At 37.8% G+C, this 18,834-nt stretch overlaps 1 protein-coding gene across 2 annotated transcripts in view; it reads right to left on the bottom strand.

Annotated features, from left to right (window-relative positions):
* The window catches only part of LOC149152861 (protein yippee-like At5g53940), a 181,165-nt gene extending 163,662 nt beyond the window's left edge, over positions 1-17,503 (bottom strand). Inside the window, exon 1 of one of the 2 annotated variants that reach the window (XM_089439301.1) lies at positions 16,944-17,503. The gene's annotated coding sequence lies outside the window, so the exon portion shown is untranslated. The remainder of the gene's footprint in view (positions 1-16,943) is intronic. The other variant, XM_089439300.1, reaches the window with a different exon arrangement.
* Positions 17,504-18,834: the final 1,331 nt, after the last annotated feature.

Here is an 18,834-nt window from a genome sequence, read left to right as displayed (position 1 = left end):
AAAGGTTGTACAAACCAACTTATTTTTCAAACAACTAATCCAACATCAATACCTAAACTTTTTCATGAAGATATCACATTGAGAATGTTTGAAAAACGATGAGAAATCTTCTGCGAGGGTGATGTGGAAAGAGTGATAAGGTTTCATTGTTTTGAATTTTTTTTGTTAAATCAGAAAAAGTTAAAAACCAATATTAATGGAGATATTGGTATTTTTTACTAAATTTTGTGAAGTGACTAAATGTAGCTTTAACCATTCACCTTAAGATGTTTTTACAATATAATTTCCTAAGTTTATTTAATATCTTCATTATCATAAAAACCAACCTATATCCATCTTAACTCCACTTCTACCACTCTTAGGGGGATGAAATCTATTTATCCCTCTGAGCACTTGGTAGACCCAGAATTAAGATGGATCTAAGATGATAGAATTTCCCCTTTAAATAGTCTATGCTCACATGAATACCATGGTATTACCATGGGTCAATACCATGGGTTATTATAAACCTGGAGCTTAAAAATTACTATTAGTAATTTATAAAAATTAATAAAATTAATACTTGATTTTTATTTTATTGTTTATTTTAACCAAGTTAAAATGTTTAACATACATTAAATTACAACATCCATTTTTACTCTTGATCCACCAAGCCCCGAGAGGGATCAAATATTTTTTCACTCTATGCTAGTTTGCATATCACGATATTTGATACCTCTCGGGGCTTAGTAGATCCAGAGTAAAGATGGATCTATGCTGGTTTAATTCCCCCATTTAAATAGGTTACATTCCACGTGAATACCATGGGTCAATACCATGTGCCATTTTTATTTTTATTAATACTAATATTAGGGTTAATAATGTTTTTTTGCATGGTATTAATAATAATCTAGCCCATGGTATTTGGCCCATAGTATTTTGCCCATAGGTTTCACCTAAATATAACGCATTTTTTGAGTGTTCGTAAATATAAGGTGACTTATGGAGTAAATATAATTTGTTTACCATACCTCTCGTTTATTTATATTTTTATTATTTTACCATACCTCTTTTACAAATATGGTATTTGGCCCATAGGATTCACTTAAATAAAACCTCTTTTTTGAGCCTTCATAAATAGAAAGAGGGTTATGGACTAAATATAAAAAGAGGTTTTATTTATTTACCATACGTCTAGTTTATTTATATTTTTATTTATTTACCATACCTTTTGAGTAAGTATAAAAAAAGGTTTTATTTATTTACCATACCTCCACTTTATTTATATTTTTATTTGTTTACACCCTTGCATGTATATAAGGTGACTTATGGAATAAATATAAAAAATGTATACCTCTCATTTATTTATATTTTTATTAATTTACCATACCTCTTTTATAAATATGGTATTTGGTCGGATATAGTAGTTTGAACGGATTTTTAATTTATAAATGAGAGTGGAGACGGCGATGAGGAGAAAAACGCGCAGCTAGGGTTTCTAAGAGTTGCAGTGCTTGATCCCAATGGAGGGACGCAGAGGAGGGAGCTCCACTCCCTCCTACAAGGAGGTTGTAGCCAGCAGAGGCAAGTCCCCACTGGGTAATGTCAGAGGTTTTGTGGAAAAGGAAGAAAAAAATAATAATGAAAAGGAGACAGATGGGGTCAGGCCCAAGGAAAATGTCAGCACTAAAGACAAGGAGGAAGAAGACAAAAACCAGAGAACAAGGGACAATAAACAAAAGGGACCATGTAGACCCAAAACGGAGACTACTCCTAGAGTAGTGCTAAACGATCCTGCACTGCAGGCACACAGGGAACATATGGGAACTTACGCTATAATCTGCAAATTCATGGGACTATGGCCCACAGAAAAGGCTTTACAGATATGGATCAAGTACCACTGGAAACCCAAAGGAAGCATCGATCTGCATCTTGGGTCAAAGGGATTCTTCACTGTGGTGTTCACAAGCATTGAAGACAAAGACAAAATATTCGAAGGAGGACCCTACTTTTATGCAGCAGCTGGCCTCTATATGCAGCCTTGGATGATGAACTTTGTTCCAGAGCGAGAGACTTTCACTTCGGTACCTGTCTGGGTAAGGCTCTATTCTCTACCTCTTGATTACTGGCAAACGGAATCGCTCAGCCTTGGATGATGAACTTTGTTCCAGAGCGAGAGACTTTCACTTCGGTACCTGTCTGGGTAAGGCTCTATTCTCTACCTCTTGATTACTGGCAAACTGAATCGCTTGCTGCCATTGGCAATAAACTAGGTCATTTTGTCAAAGCTTCAGAAGCCACAAGAAGGGGCAAATACACTTCCTATGCAAGAATCTGTGTAGAAATGGATCTATCAGGAGCCCTTCCGGATGAAGTCATCCTGGAAGTTTTTGATGAGGATTGGGTGCAAACAGTGGACTATGAGCATATCCCATTCAGATGTCATAAATGCCACGAGCATGGACACTTGTTCAGAGATTGCCCTCTTAGTAGAGAAGACAACAGAAGCAAACAAAATGCAATGAAGGACACAGAAAGCTTTCAGAAGGTGGCAAGTAGAGGAAAAGGAGGCAAAAAAGGACCAAAGCACCTTCATAATGAGGGTCAAAAAGCCAGTCAAAATAGGTATCAAGCACTGGAAGAGAATGAAGAAATGGCAAATGAAAACCAATCTATGGAGGAAGGCCCTAATGAAAAGGAAAAGGAAGTAAACTTCAACCCAACACAAGAGATTGATAATAAGAAAGAAACTATGATGAGTGAAACAGAACTAGAGATGGATCAGGAAATGACCCAGAGTGAAACAGATCTGGAGGACCATGAACTTCAAGAAATTCTAGATAAGGAACACCTAGATCTGGAGGGTTCTTGATGCAAGGAACATCGGGAGGGATAGATTCACTACCCTAAGAAGATTGCAACAGAATTCAACAGTCGTTTTTATGGAAAACTCAGGAAAGGGGGTTAGATAAAGGAAAAACCATTAACAAGCAGGAGTACAGAGGTGTGAAAACAATTAAATCAACTCCAGGATTAGCTACCAGAAATGCAGGAAAGAAAAGGGGTAGGAAAAAGCAGAAGGACCTCTTGATGGAATGTGGAAAGTTAATGATAGACTCAGGTAAGATGAAAGACCTAACCAGTTACTCCTTTACAAATCTTGAATCATGAAGTTCACATCCTGGAATATTAGAGGTCTAGGTAGTAAAAGAAAACAAAGAATGCTAAGTTATAGAATGAAACAAGATATGCTGGATATGATCTTCATCCAGGAAACCAAATGTTCCATTCAGAAAATAAAGCAAATTCATAGCAAATGGCTCAATAGATTTGAGTTTCTAGAGGTTAAAGCTGAAAGCACAGCGGGGGGAATTCTAACTCTTTGGAATCCCCAAAAAATCAGCATAATAGATGCTGAAGCATCCAGAAATTACTTATCAGTGGTCATGCAACCAATGGGAGTTTCGGAAGCCTTCCTAGTCACAAATGTTTATGGTCCTCAAAAAATAGATGACAAACTCAAATTACTAAAATCATTTATAGATCTCAGGAACAGACAGGTTGGGATTCCTTGGATTATGGGAGGTGATTTCAATATGATCAAGTCTCTTTCAGAAAAAAAGGAGGAACCAGAGCACTAACCAAAGACTCTTTAGCGTTCCAATTATTCACAGATGATATGAAATTGGTTGATTCAGAATTGAGCAATGGCCTTTTTACTTGGAACAACAAAAGAGGAGGTGAGGCACAGGTAGCCTCTAAATTAGATAGGTTCATGATTTCAGAGGAGCTGATGATAACAGATAAAGAAATAACAGCAATAGTCCTTCCCTTCGGAGGGTCAGATCACTGGCCGATTCAATTGGAAATCAAGGGTATGGTTTCTCCCAGAAATAGGCCCTTCAGATTCGAGAATATTTGGCTCTCCCACCCGGATTTCATTAGTAACATTGAAAAATGGTGGTCTGAAGACTTACAATTACAAGGATCACAAATGTACCTCCTTCATAAAAGACTAAAGTATGTCAAGTTCAGGCCCAAAGAATGGAACAAGAAGGATTTTGGAAGCATTTTTGTGAACAAAAAATCATTGGAAATCAAAATGCAAGAACTCAACCAGGCATTGATTCAAGGTGGCTTTGACAAGAGGAAATATTTTGGAGGCAAAGTCTAGAGTTCAATGGCTCAAGGAAGGAGAGCGGAACACGAGATTTTTCCACAGATCCACCATAGCTAATAGAGCATACAACAAAATCTCTACGATAAAGAACGAGAATGGGGAGCTTCAAAATACTCATAAGAATATTGAAGCTGTGCTTGTTAAGCATTTTCGAAACATCACTCGGGAAAACAATCCAGACAGGGAACAATCCATCAGGGAAATTATAAGGCATATCCCTAAGTTGGTGTCTAGAGAGGACAATTTTAACCTCAATAGACCTGTTACTGAAGAGGAAGTAAGCGAGGTTCTCAAAGACATGCAGAATTGCAAAGCACCAGGCCCGGATGGTTTCAATGTGGATTTTTTAAAGCTTGTTGGCATATTGTCAAACAGGATATTCTGAATGTGGTGGAGGATTCCAGGTGTAGCAAAACCATCCTGAAAGCCCTCAACACCTCCTTCATTTCCTTGATCCCCAAACAGGATTCAGCTCAAACTGCAGATAAGTTTAGACCCATAGCTTTATGTAATGTAGTATACAAGATAATATCCAAGGTTGTTGCTAACAGACTAAGACCTCTCCTTCCTCACTTAGTGTCAGAGGAACAGGCAGGTTATGTGGAGGGCAGACAAATTTTAAATAACATTATTCAAGCACATGAGGTGGTTCATACGCTTACTAGTAAAAAGCAGGCAGGGATGATCATGCAATTGGATATTGCCAAAGCTTATGACAAGGTGAATTGGATTTACATCAAGAAGGTTCTCACTGCTTTTGGTTTCGATCACAACTGGGTCAAATGGGTCATGGCCCTAGTGACTTCTTCCAGCTTTTCAATTTTGGTGAATGGCTCTCCCTCAGAGATTTTCATTCCTTCTAGAGGCCTCAGGCAGGGAGACCCACTCTCTCCCTTTCTTTTTATACTCATGATGGAAGAACTTGGCAGATCCATTAAGCATGCCAAGGAAACGAGCAAAATCAAAGGTCTTAAATTATCTGAGAATGATCAAGCTCTAACGCACCAACAATTTGTTAATGACACCATGCTGCAAGGAATCCCCACAGTCAAAGAAGCTTCGGCCTACAATCAAATCCTGAAGGAATTTGCCATGGCTACAAGTATGGAAGTCAATCTTTCTAAATCAAAAATCTTCTTCTTAAACACTAACATTGCTATTCAGAGAAATATTTCAAGAATTCTTGGATTCCAAAGGGATTCCCTCCCCACAAAGTATTTGGGAATCCCTCTCACAGCCAGACCTATGCACAAGAGTATATGGGAACCGGTGCTTAGTAAGTTGCAGGACAGAGTCAATAATTGGACCTTCAGAGTCTTGAACCTAGCAGGTAGGCCGGTTCTGACAAAGGCAATTTTGCAATCTATCCTGGTTTTCATGTTATCAGCCCTCCCAGCTCCCAAGGGGGTTTTAGAGCAATTCAAGAATATACAAAGAGATTTCCTCTGGGGTAAGGAAAAAACAAAGAAGAAGTGGGCCCTAGTCTCTTGGGATAAAATTTGTAAACCCAAGAGTCATGGGGGTCTAGGCTTGGATGATCAGGAGATTCTTAGTAAAGTGCTAGGAGCCAAGCTTTGGTGGCGATGGGTTCAGGAGCCAATTGCCCAGTGGGCAAGGATCTGGAAAGAGAAATATGCCAGCTCTTGGCACACTAATGATCTCATAAGAATGTCTGGAAATTTAAAAGGATCTCACATCTAGAACAGAGCCTGGGAAAATAGAAGCCTAGTTCAAAAAAACAGTTTTTGGGAAATTAGAGCAGGGGATCTTGCACTCTTTTGGGAGGACAAATGGCAACAAGAACCAATGCTGTTAACAGAGGATTTTTTAAGCCTCAAGCAGGAAACAGATTCCCAAGGGTTAAACAAAGTCAAGGACTTCTGGGATCCTGCTCAGAACTCAGGAAAGTGGAGAAGCTGGAGAAAAATTGACTGCAGAGATAATAGCCCCATTAAAATTAAAGCAGAGGCTCTTGGGAGCCTGCTTAAACAAAGAATGATCTTAGTTACAAAGGGGCAGGATCAATTGAGATGGGGCAATAACAATAAAGGCACCTTTAATCTTAAGGAAGCCAAAGGTATTCTCCTTGAGCTTGATTCCAATGTTCCAGAAAATACCTGGCAGCACCTCTCGAAGCACCAAGGTTGGATGAAGATCAAGCTTTTCATGTGGTTGGTTCATCATAAGAAAATTTTAACTTGGGACAACATTAGGAAAAGGGGGATTATGGGGCCTTCTAGATGCCAGCTCTGTGAAAATAGGAGGAGACCATGGAGCACATTCTTAACAACTGCTCTTACACCACCTGGTTGTGGGATTATTTCTCTACCATTTTCCAACGGTCAGATAGAGACAGAAGTAGTATCACAAATACCCTAAACAATTGGAGAGGAAACTATTCGGAGAATGAGTTCCTTAATTTGGCCTGGGCCTTCACGCCAGGTTTCATTATCTGGAATGTTTGGAAAGAAAGAAATAAAAGAATTTTTAAGAATGAAAAGGTTATTCCTCATAGACTTTTTGATCTGATCCTAAAACAACTCAGGGAGACAGTTAGTATCACAGTTCGCAATCTCCCTAAAAATCCCCCCTCTGAGACTGAGCTGAGAATTCTTGGACAATTGGGAATGAAAGGGATTATTCCCCAAGGACTAATCAGGAAGGACATAACTATGGATACAGAGAAGGATTTCTGGCAACCACCACCGAAAGGCTATCTGAAATACAACATTGATGGGGCTTCAAAAGGCAACCCGGGAACAGCTGGTTTTGGAGGAGTTTTAAGAGATGAAAAGGGCAGTATCATCTTTATCTTCCACTGCCATTTGGGAAGAGCCACAAATAATATGGCAGAATTAATGGCTCTGGAACAATGTCTAGAGTTTTTGATCCAAAACCATGGCTCAAATGTCATTGTAGAAGCGGACTCAGAGATTACCATTAACTCTGTGAAAAGAATTAACTGCAGTACTCGGCCGGAGAAAGTTTCTACTCACTGGAAACTAATCCAGGTCTACCAAAGAATCCACGTTCACCTCCAGGAACTTCGAACGGTTAGTTTCAACCATGTTCGAAGATCTGCCAATAAACTAGCGGACCTTCTGGCCAACCAAGGGGTGAACAATGCTGATGGCGGAATGGCGAAAAAGTGGCAGGAGATACCTCAAAACCGTTTAAAGGTTCTCTGCGAAGATCAAGCCGCAGAAGACAGAGAAGTGTTTAACTATCGAACCAGGTTGACAAGCATGAATTGATTTTTCCGGTAAGAACTTATACAACCTTTCAGTATGTACTTGGTAGAAAGGCAAGCTAAAGTATGTCTTATTTTATCCCGGAGTCAATTGAACGAGGTTCTCAGTTCATCGGAAGACAAGTGGCCGAGTCTTTTCCCAAACAAGCATAGTATCGGACTCCGGTTCTGTAGCAGGAATAAATAGAACGCGTGGTTAGTTTTTCCGGCAGTCGGAATTCCCCATTCTACTTTCGGGCTAGAAATCCACGGCATGGTCGGTTTTCTGGTGATCGCGCGATTCATGAACTGTTTATGGTTTTGCAATTTCGAGAGCGATCCCATAGAGATTATAACACGTGGCAGGTTGGTTGACTTTGAAACCGCCTTCGATCGCACACTATCTCTCAGTCGTGTTAGGTCGCGCAATATGATTGCTGACCGTTGGATCCAGTAGCCAAGATCAACGGTCAAGATAGATCGTGTTGTTTATGTGGGGCCAACTAGGCTCTATCCATGCATCCGGTTTGGCGCTTTTTTCCCTCTTTCGTGGTTTGTGGTTTTTGCGCGGTCGGGGATGTCTATGGTCGTATGTTTGCTCTGGGAAGTGTGTTTTCGGAATTTCCCTAGTGGGTGGGGGCTCTTGTAGCCTTTCCATGTTTTTTTCTCATAAGTTCGGTGATCAATGTAATAGCTTGGGGGGTCTTGGTCATGGGCAGGGACTCCTTTTTCCCGATTTCCTGTAAAGGATCGAGTTTTATGTACAATATGTATTTTTCCTTTTGAATTAATGAATCAGAAGGTTCGGTGCTTGCTTCAGCAAAAAATAAATATGGTATTTGGCCCATAGGATTCACTTAAATAAAACCTATTCTTGAAAATTAGGGCGAATGGAAGGTTGTAACTCCTAATTTCAAGGGCTAAATTTACCTTTTCTACCCTCTCCCTTAAAATAAGGTGGTCTATTTGAGGCGATTTGTAAAAATGTACTATGATACAAAATATTCGCCCACTAAAAATTTAAAACCCCTTAATTTCGCCAAAGGGCGAACATTCGCCCCTAAAATTTTCCATGAATGAAACAACTTTCAACTTTCATGAAGCATCATATTCATAATTCATTACTAACGAGTTATAATTGCCAACTTCAAACTTAAATTGTCATATATTTTTTTTTTTAAATATCATAATAAATATGAAAGAGTCAATAGTTATAAAAACTACTAGAAACTATAAAAGAGAAGTAAATCTATTATCTATTTTCTTATGCTTGGGCCTCTTGCCACCACGAGAAATGTCTAGTTTTTTAGTCTTGTTGGAAAATCAGGATCTTTGTCATTAATATCACCGTCTAAGCATTAATATCCAGAGGTATCTTTGTCATTACCTCTATATCTGTATAGGGATCTTTGTCATTAATATCACCCTCTAAGCATTAACATAAGATAGAAAAAGCATAGCATGTCAAGTCAAGATTTTGTTTGAGTGATGCATACATTTTTAGGAGGGTCATGATAGAGGAGTTTGACAACTAATGTCACTAACATCAAGGTACATAGAGGGATTGTTGCTCTTGATTAAATATGAGTTCCATACCCTAATACATGACAAAATTCAATGGAAACATTGCAATCCCCCAATCCTAAAATCCTGAAAAACTGATAAGTCTACTAGATTTTGAATGAAATCTAAAATTCTACTTTCTCCATATGAAATCCAATGAGGTCGGAACCACTCTCAAACACCTCGCGTCATTTCATGGTAATGTTAAAAATTTAAGTAAATTCCTTAACCTTCATTTTCATCCTTTTACTTTAAGAATTTGACATTACCATGAATAGCATATCAATACTAGGGCCATAGACTTGATCATTAAGCTGCCCCACTCAAAAATTATTTGTTTCTTCCAAAAAAAATTGCATTTCGAACATTACTACAAAAAAAAAATTGCAAAAAAGGCAAAACGCTCCCGAAAAGGCAGGTAGTGAAAAAAATTTTAGGGAGCGCGCTCCTGAGTCGCTCCCACCTGGAGCGCGGATTGGGAGCAAGATCGAAGGAGGGGAGGCGCTCCCCCGCAACATTGATATCGAAATATATCCACTGTGATAACACTGAAATGTATCTCTGTGATTTGCGAGTTCATCTCTGTAATTAACCCAAACTTTTGTGGTAGTACCGAAATGTATCTTTGAAATTTCTGTGAGTTACTCTTCTGTGATAGTTGAGCGAAGTTTACCTTCCTTTAGATAGTTGTTTCCACATTGAAATGAGCTAACTTGAGTTCATGAAGAGAAGTATCTTTAGGCTGACTAGATGAGGATGCTAACTTAATTCTGATTGCAAGGAGACTTTGATGGAGGAGGAGTTTAACATAACAAGATAGTCTTTGACTCAAACAAACAATCCTAAAGCCTACAATGGAGGCTTGACCTATGATAATTGACCCAAGCATGAAACCCATGCTTTAACAAGTCAATTCAATTTAATAATAAAATTATTTTTGCTTTCTTTTAACAAGTATATTACATTTTGACTTCAAGTACAATTTATGAAGACCGAACCTAGTTACATGCTTCAACAAATCCATGCAAGCGAGCCATAGCCCTCGCAGAAAAAGCGTTGGTCAACATGTTTATGGGCTTGTGGCCGAACCCAAAATTTGTGGAATCCTGGATCGCAGAACAATGGGCCCCTAAGCTTCAAGGTCAGGTAACTTTCCTTGCAGTAGGAAGGAGCTCTTTGTCTTTTCATTTCTCAATAAATTGGAAAGAGATTTGATTTTTACATCAAGCCTATTTCAAGGGGTCTAGAGGCCTCTTTATTACTCCATGGACTTTGGATTTCAACCCAGATTCTGAGATTATTGTTGTGCCAAAGTGGGTTCAACTGCCACACCTTCCTCTTCATCTTTGGGGCCCTGATGCACTAAAAGACATCGGAAACAAGTTGGGCCACTATCTGGATAAAGAAGAACGAAAAGGAGGTCAATTTTCTTGCGCTGTATATGTGTGGAAGTTAACTTCAACGAAGGTTTACCAGAGGCCCTAAAGATAAATCTAGGGGAATGAAGTCATATACAAGAATTGGACTATGAGCAGATGCCAAAAACTGCCCCCAACGGAAAAAAGATGAGGAGGCCCAAGCCCCTGTCTCTAAAGAAGCTAGTTTCCAGCTAGCACAAAAGCGAAGAAAAAAAATCAGCAAAACAAGGCTGCAGCTCCAAAGAAACTTGTTGAAGCAGATCCATCACAAAACCTTCCATCAGCAAAAACTCTTTTGAGGCTCTCCAAGATAAGCGAAGAAAAAAATTAGCAAAACAAGGCTGCAGCTCCAAAGAAACTTGCTGAAGCAGATCCATCACAAAACCTTCCATCAGCAAAATCTCTTTTGAGGCTCTCCAAGATCCAGAACAAGAAGAAGATTCCCCTATGAATGAAACCCCAAACCCCATATGCGTTTGAGTTAATTCAGTCAGCTGGAAATTGGTACGACCCTCATTTAATTCAGTCACTCACTAAAGAGAAATTGTATGATTCTGCCGTCATTTTTTTAGCTATATCCACCCACCAAAAATTGCGCTCTTTAAAATCAGTTTTATTATTTATTTATTTTTAAACTTTGGAAATCATATATCGAAGTCAGCTTATATTTACAATACATTTTCATAAAGTTGATTTCATAACTATATATTAAACTTTTTATACATAGGATTATAAAGTTAATTCGATGGACAACTTGACCTCCACTAGTTCTTCTGACAGTTAGAACTAGTTAAACTGACAATAACTCAAATTAACTGAAATAGATTGCTACAAATTAGCAATCAATCATGTAGAACTGAACTCAAGTGTCTCCAACTCAAATTTACTGAGTTAATTGAGTGACAAGAGCCATGTCACCTCAGTTAACTACCTCCAAGTATTCTATTGAAATAGAAATTCAAATTTTAATCTAGTTTGACCAAGGCAAAGTCAAAACTAGATTTTCTTGCTGCATTTTCAATGCACACCTCAAAAATGACAATAATATATTTTTTTCCTCTTTACATCAAATACATAAAATCATGACATATGTCATTATGAAGACCAAACCTAGTTACATATTTCAACAGTTTGCATGAAGCCTATACTTTTGAAAGTAATCTTTGCGGAACAATTTGGGTTCCTAAGAGGAAGGCTGATACATGAAGCAATCAGGTTAGCAAAAGAGGGGCTATCAAATCAGAGGAAAGACCCATTGTTGTGTTAAAGTTGGATCTTTCTAAAGCAAATGATCCTGTATTCTAGACTTTCTTAAAAAATTTGTTTCTGCATATTGGGTTTAATCTTCAGGTGGTGGATTAGATAATGGGGTGCGTTATGTCTTCCTCACTTGTAGTATTAATCAATGGTGTTGGGTTGACGTTTTTTTGGCCTTCCAGAGGCCTCCGACAGGGGACATCCTTTCCCCTTATTTGTTTTTACTTGTTGTCAAGAGTCTTATCAATCTTATAATCAATGTCAGACATTCACGACTTATTCGTGGGATCTCGATGGGTCAAGCCATCTCACTTACACATCTACTTTTTGTGGATGATGCGCTTATTTTCTATTGTTGTACATTTTTAAAGGAGAATGTCTTAATGAAATTATTAAAACCTTTTGTAGCACGAAAAGGAAGTTAATATATTTGGAGAGAACAGCCATCTATATTCCTAATTTTGTTGATAGGAACAGTTGACAAGTTGTGGAAATATTTGGCTTTCAATCTCAGTCCTTAAACAAAGGGTTCAACTATCAAAGCTATAATATTAAGCCCAACAGATATGGCATAAGGGTTCAAGTATCAAAGCTATAATATTAAGCCCAACAGATATGGCATCAAGGACTAGAGATGGTTGTAGACAAGAGTGGATAATAGGATTTATTTTTGGTGTAATTGTTTCCCTTCATGCGGTGGTCAACTCATTCTCATAAAGTCTGTTCTAGAGGCTATACCAGTTTATTGGCATCTAATGGCACTTATTCCAAAACATACTTTGGACAAGATGCGAAAAATGACTTTCAATTATTTATGGAAGGGCTCATCGGGCTATATGGGGTCACATCTAGTTAGCTAGTCGTGCATAGCAGTCCCCAAGGAGCAAGGTGTATGGGGACTGAAAAATATTTCTGATATTGGGAAGGCTTTGGCAGGAAAATCTTTGTGGGTCCTTTTAACAAGAAACAGCTTATGGAAAGATATTCTGATAGCCAAATACATATCTCCAGGGTCTCTCTAGGATTGGTTTAGATCCGGACATAAGACTCCTTTTAATTCATCTAATAAATGGAAGGCGACCTCTTCGGCTTTCTCAGTGGTAGGGCCGCATCATGCTTGGCAAGTTAGATCTAGTAACAGGACAAGTATTGAAAAGATCCAATAGCTGGAAGCAACCATGATACTTTTCTTCCGGATGCATTGGTTGTGTCCCTTCAAGAGAGGGGGTTCTGCTTAATAAATAGTATAGCAAGGTAGGATGGTACCAAAATCTGGCATCAAGGTTGGGCATCTGTGGATGATCTACAGTTTGATCCTGATCCCTGGACTAAGTTTATTACACAATTTAAACATTGTGCACATCAAAAACAGGGTTGGTGATGATGAACTGATATGGGCATACAATTCCTCCAGGGGAAATTATTCTGTAAAATTTCGTTGGTGGCACGCAACAAGAATATTTTCGAGGGCAAGTATATAGCTTCTTCTATGGTGGCCATTCAAGGTTTGTCACGGATCAATCCCCATAAAGGTAGTATTATTATTTTTTGGTTGGACGCAACTCTAAAGGTCGAACCATTGACCATTCTCGTCCTTGGGAATTCGTTGATGGAGCCAGCCAAGGGGCAGCTCATCATTGCTGGGTCGGATTTGCATTATTTTTCTCTATCAATCATAGTATTTGAGGCAAAGCAAATATTGGAACAGGCTCGAATAACATGGCTGAACTCAACACTTTACTTTCTCTAATTAAAATTGCTAACTTACAGAATAGCTGATGTCTTCAAGTTTTTGGAGATTCTCACCTGGTCATACAATGGATGCAGGGTACAGTTTTGGTAACTGAATTTGGGTCTTGAGGCATTAGCAAGTCAACTTAGGGAAGTCATAAATGTCTTTCAAGAAATCTCATTTACCCATGTGTATGGAGAGCACAATCTCTTGGAGGATTCTCTCTCGAAAGAAGCTCTCAATCTTCCTGAGAATTACGCTCGAATAACATGGCTGAACTCAACACTTTACTTTCTCTAATTAAAATTGCTAACTTACAGAATAGCTGATGTCTTCATGTTTTTGGAGATTCTCACCTGGTCATACAATGGATGCAGGGTACAGTTTTGGTAACTGAATTTGGGTATTGAGGCATTAGCAAGTCAACTTAGGGAAGTCATAAATGTCTTTCAAGAAATCTCATTTACCCATGTGTATGGAGAGCACAATCTCTTGGAGGATTCTCTCTCGAAAGAAGCTCTCAATCTTCCCGAGAATTACGTTGTGGTGGAAAAATTCCAGGAGGATTCCCTTGTAGCCCGTCAATCCACGACTTGCATTTTAGGTTTCTGTACTTTTGGATCCTGGATAGGTCTCTTTTTTGGCCTCGTTTAAAGTAAGATCACTGTTTTTTGTAACTGATATATTTTGGAATACCGGTCTGATTTTTTATATTTTTTACTGAAATAGAAAGTACAATTTTTTTTCTTGGAAAAAAATTGAAGCTAATGATATTTTTGGTACTCCTTCATCAAGAAAATTTAGGTATTTGGCCAACTAGTTTTACCCAAATTTCTTTCCTGAATTGTAGTCGACAATTTGAACTTACTGGTAGATTTCCATAAGACAGTGTTGTACCACTAACTGATCTAATCTTTCAGTTAATCGATCAGTCCTTTCTCTATACTCATTAGTTATCCTTGATGCTTTGTCCTTATCATTGTTTCCCATTCTTATTAAATCTATGCCATCATATTTCCTAATCTTCTATTAGCTTGTCAATTCCATTGCCCAATTCCTTTTATATATCTCCTCTTAATTTATCAAATTTATTTATCCCCTAGTTCTTTTTGTGACTTCTTAATCTTATCCATAAGTTGCATGGCACTATTAACTTCATCTTCATATTGACGAACTTCGATATATGATTTCCAAAGTTTAAAAAAAATAAATAATAAAACTGATTTTAAAGAGCGCAATTTTTGGCGGGTGGATATAGCTAAAAGAATGACAGCAGAATCATACAATTTCTTTTTAGTGAGTGGCTGAATTAAATGAGGGTCGTACCAATTTCCAGCTGACTGAATTAACTCAGACGCATATGGATTTGGACATGTATCGATGACAATTGCCTGCAGATTGGCAGTTGTACAACGTTAAATGGACCGAAGAAAGTTGTTGTATGGGCGGATGATGGAAGGAAGAAAGCAATGACCACTGTACAAAATAATTCATGGCTGCACAGTAGCAGCCGTAAGGTGAAAGGCAACAGCAGATGTATGGAATAATTTGGCAGCCGTGTGTATGAATAAGTTGGTGGCTGAGTACAGTTTATTTTTAGCAGCTTGGTGTACAGTTGACCCAATGCCCAGAATTTAGCTCTACCAAATGGAATAATCAGTTCTTATTTATTACAAAATTTACAGAATATATCTGCAAAGGAGTTGTTTTACTATTATATATTTTTGAATTTTTGGCCGTAATTTAGCGAAATAATTTTTGGTCAAATTGTGATGTTTTGTTGTTTAAAATGTTTTTTTGACTGTATATATGAATTCAGCACCCTGAAAAACCACTAAGGCACTCAGATTGTGGAGAGTTCACAACTCAAACTTGTGATGCCAACAAATCGGTGGCAGATTCTGGGCAAAATTCGACCGGAAAATAAGCCCAGAAAAAACTCCAAAAAAATAACAAGTAAACTAAGGCTATCTGCAAATATGTAATCTAAAATTGAAGAATGAATGATGATTGCAATGGGCCTCATAGAGGTGCATAAATATAAATTGACTGGTCACAAACAGAAGGGATGTGCGATCCTTAATGGTTCATTAACCTGATTGTTATAACTATTTTTTAATGTTACTAACTATTATGTTTGTTGCGTTATTCAAGGGTTTTAGGCGATACCAATTTCAGCAATTTTCTTTATTCTGCAGAGAGTAGGTTTTGAGGCTACAAGTGTGTCCTGGTGCCTACAAACATGGAGATCTGTCGATCAACAATGTAGGACGCCCTTTTACACCTATGTTGGCACCCAGCAAGTAGTGCCCTATTACACAAAATCTGTTTATAAATTATAGGTTTAATCTTCATACCCTAAGATATAATGGAAATCCCATAAGCATACCTGGGACCGTAATTAGATCACCATTAGGCTGTTTGTATCTATGGTATACAGGGCATATTAAAGAGTTATTTAAGAAGTGGGAATTGGGTAGTATGACTAAGGGTACAATCCATCCTCTTTAGTCAATGCCATGAAAGACCAGCCAAGTACTACGGCTGGAAGTCAATAACACATTGTAAAGCTACAGAGTAACTCCAAATACCAACCTCCCAAACCAATATTCAAAACTTTGGAGAAAAAAGAAGTGCAGTTATAGCAATAACCGTTACCTTGACCATCGACAATTTTTGACAGAAACAGAACAAACGACGGACTAAATGGATGGGGAAATGGAGATAAGCAACTCACCAATTAGGGGATAAAGTTGTTTTGACACCACTTCAAAATTAAGGATCATTCAAAAACTAATACACTCAAAAACCTAGTTTCTACTTCGACCGAAAAGTTTTCTGATTCAAAACAAGATTGCACGTGGGAGAATCCACGGACCAATCATCAGTATCAGGGAATGCCCGTCTTTTAATTTCAACTTGAAAAATAAGCCGAGGTCCTGGGCAGTTGCTCTGATCTGGCGTGTACCAACCTAGTATGTGAATTATATAAGTCGGCCCAGGCTAGGGCCTGCAAGAGGAATGGCTCAGAAATTAGTATATAGAGAATATAATTGCGTTCTTATATACGCAGATGGATAATGTGGCTTGTAGCAACAGCGTACATACATTGCTTACAACCACTAAAGCCAACTGACAAAAGAGTAAGGTCTCAGTATTGATTGACGCATTTGAAAGGGTATATACCTGGTTTAGAAGAACTGTCATGTCGATGGTTTTGCCCCTTTTTGCTCCTATTTCAAGGCTGTAGATTGGTTGAATAGTGGTCATTTGTTGATTTTCTTTTTTGGCTACAGAGAGCTAGTTGCTCTGGTTCTTCCTATGCTATTTAAAGGGACTAATCAGTTTATCATAGAAATGAAGTTGGTGTAGTAGTTGTCAAGTACAAATGGTCTGGACTTATGTTCTTGTAAAAACATATCATTTTTAATGAAATTGTTTCTGTTTTTTTCTCCCGAAAAAGAAATACCTGGTTTAGAAGGAAGAAATTCTTCTCCCAGAAATTATAAGCCACAATACCTAGGAAGGCCAGTTCTAGCCTGCTGTAAGTCAATTAAAACCAAAAAGAAGAGAAATGGTAAATACCATGATTCTTGATTGCAATTTAGCGCATCAAATTGACAAATTCTCTTGAGCGTCCCGATCTCCAGACATAATTCGTCGCCAAAACCCAGCTTCCACCATATTCTACCCAAAATTTAGCCCAAACTTCGCTTGATTTCTGCGAAAAAGGGGACGGGCGTGATCTGTTTCGGATAACCGACCGCCATGCCTGATGACTAGAAGCTTCAGTGTACGTATCCAACTCCAATTTGTCGATACTCGCACAAGCAAATGAGGGCCTTGAGTTTATATTTGACCAGCAATATGTGTGAAATGGAGAGAGGGCCGGTATCAAATGAAGTGAAAAAGTTGGCTGGCAGTGACCCAGATGCATGTGACCCAGATGCTGGTGAGAGTGTATGCATGGATATAGTTCATGATTTCATAGGATTGATGGGTACTGTCAGCGTTTTCAGGTACCTGCTCATTGTTTTCGACATGCAGCTCTTAAAAATTTAATATTGCAAATTATCTCACATAGGCATTTCCTTTGGATTTCGAGCATAATTCCCTTGTGCGGTTGGTCCATCATTCCCTCATGTCATAGAGAAGAATGGGAGGAGTTGATATAGGTTAGGTGTATCTACCCTTTGGGATAATCTTATCTAAATATAGGTGATGGATACATCAAATTGGAGTTGGAGTCGTTTAGGGAGGCGTAGGAGTTGCATGGATGGTTAAAAGTGGTCGGAATTTGGGTAAAAAAAATTCATAATATTTTATAGTCTAACAATTTTTAGTTGGATTTACAAAAATTTATTCCGGATATTTTTCAAAATATGACTATAATTTCTATAACTTTTAGAGAAAAAACATAATTGTTAGATTATAGCTATCAAATTTTCTAGGACATAAGTGTTTAGAGAGATATTTACACGGAATTTGTGATGTGTATAATGCTATTTAAATATAGATATGGGAAAGGCATAGCACATTTTCTAGGACCCAAGTGTTGAGAGGAGTATTTGCTTGGAATTTGTGATGTGTATACCTTTGGAATAATGTTATTTTTTAAATGGTGAAGTATATAGCACATTTTTTAGGAGGACTATAAGCGTTGAGAGGGTTTTGTGATGAAGTGTATATGTATAGAGGAGTATTTGCTTGGAATTTGTGATGTGTATACTTTTGGAATAATGTTATTTTTTTTATGGTGAAGTATATAACACATATTTTTAGGAGGATTATAAGGATTGAGAGGGTTTTGTGATGAAATATATATATATATAAGAATATATGTTTTTTTTTATTGTATAATGCTAATAGAAATAAAGATGAGAAGCATTGTGTCTATTTATTGTATATATAATCAAAAGAATACATATGGATACAAATAGGTAATGGGATTATTGTTTTGGAGTTTTTAGTCAAAATGTGGCCAAAAAAATTGGTCAAATCTTGATTTTTGATGTTTAAAATGGGTTTTTGATTGCATATATAGATACACCACCCTGAAAAACTTATGGGGCACTCGAATATGGGGAATTCACAACTCAAACATGTGATTCCAACAAATCCTTATTTAGTTTTAGGCAAATTAGATTGAAAATGTGCCGAAAAAAACTCCAAAATGTATAACAAATAGATTATGGCATAGGTAATTCAATAAAATAATTTATGATGTATAGATCATTTGGTTTGTGTGGGGTTTTGTCCTTGTCATTTTTTAGGTTCAAACCTCGTGGGGAGGGATTGAGGGTGGGAGCTACCTTGGGAATAATAAACTATACAATGGGTTTTTTAAGCTTAATCAGTTCTCACATAATCTTAGTGATAACATCCCACTGGTGGATATATTATTCTTCCATTCAACATTTGGGTTGTCCCTTGCAACTAGGTGTATGTTATTTGCAGATTTTGGAATTTTTTGAAA

The sequence above is a fragment of the Pinus tabuliformis genome, chromosome 9, assembly GCF_031772625.1.
Source record: "Pinus tabuliformis cultivar Carrire ecotype Pingquan chromosome 9, CPIR1, whole genome shotgun sequence".
Lineage (NCBI taxonomy): Eukaryota > Viridiplantae > Streptophyta > Pinopsida > Pinales > Pinaceae > Pinus > Pinus tabuliformis.
Note: the sequence above shows the minus strand (reverse complement) of the source record. Positions and strands in the feature narration are given on the sequence as shown.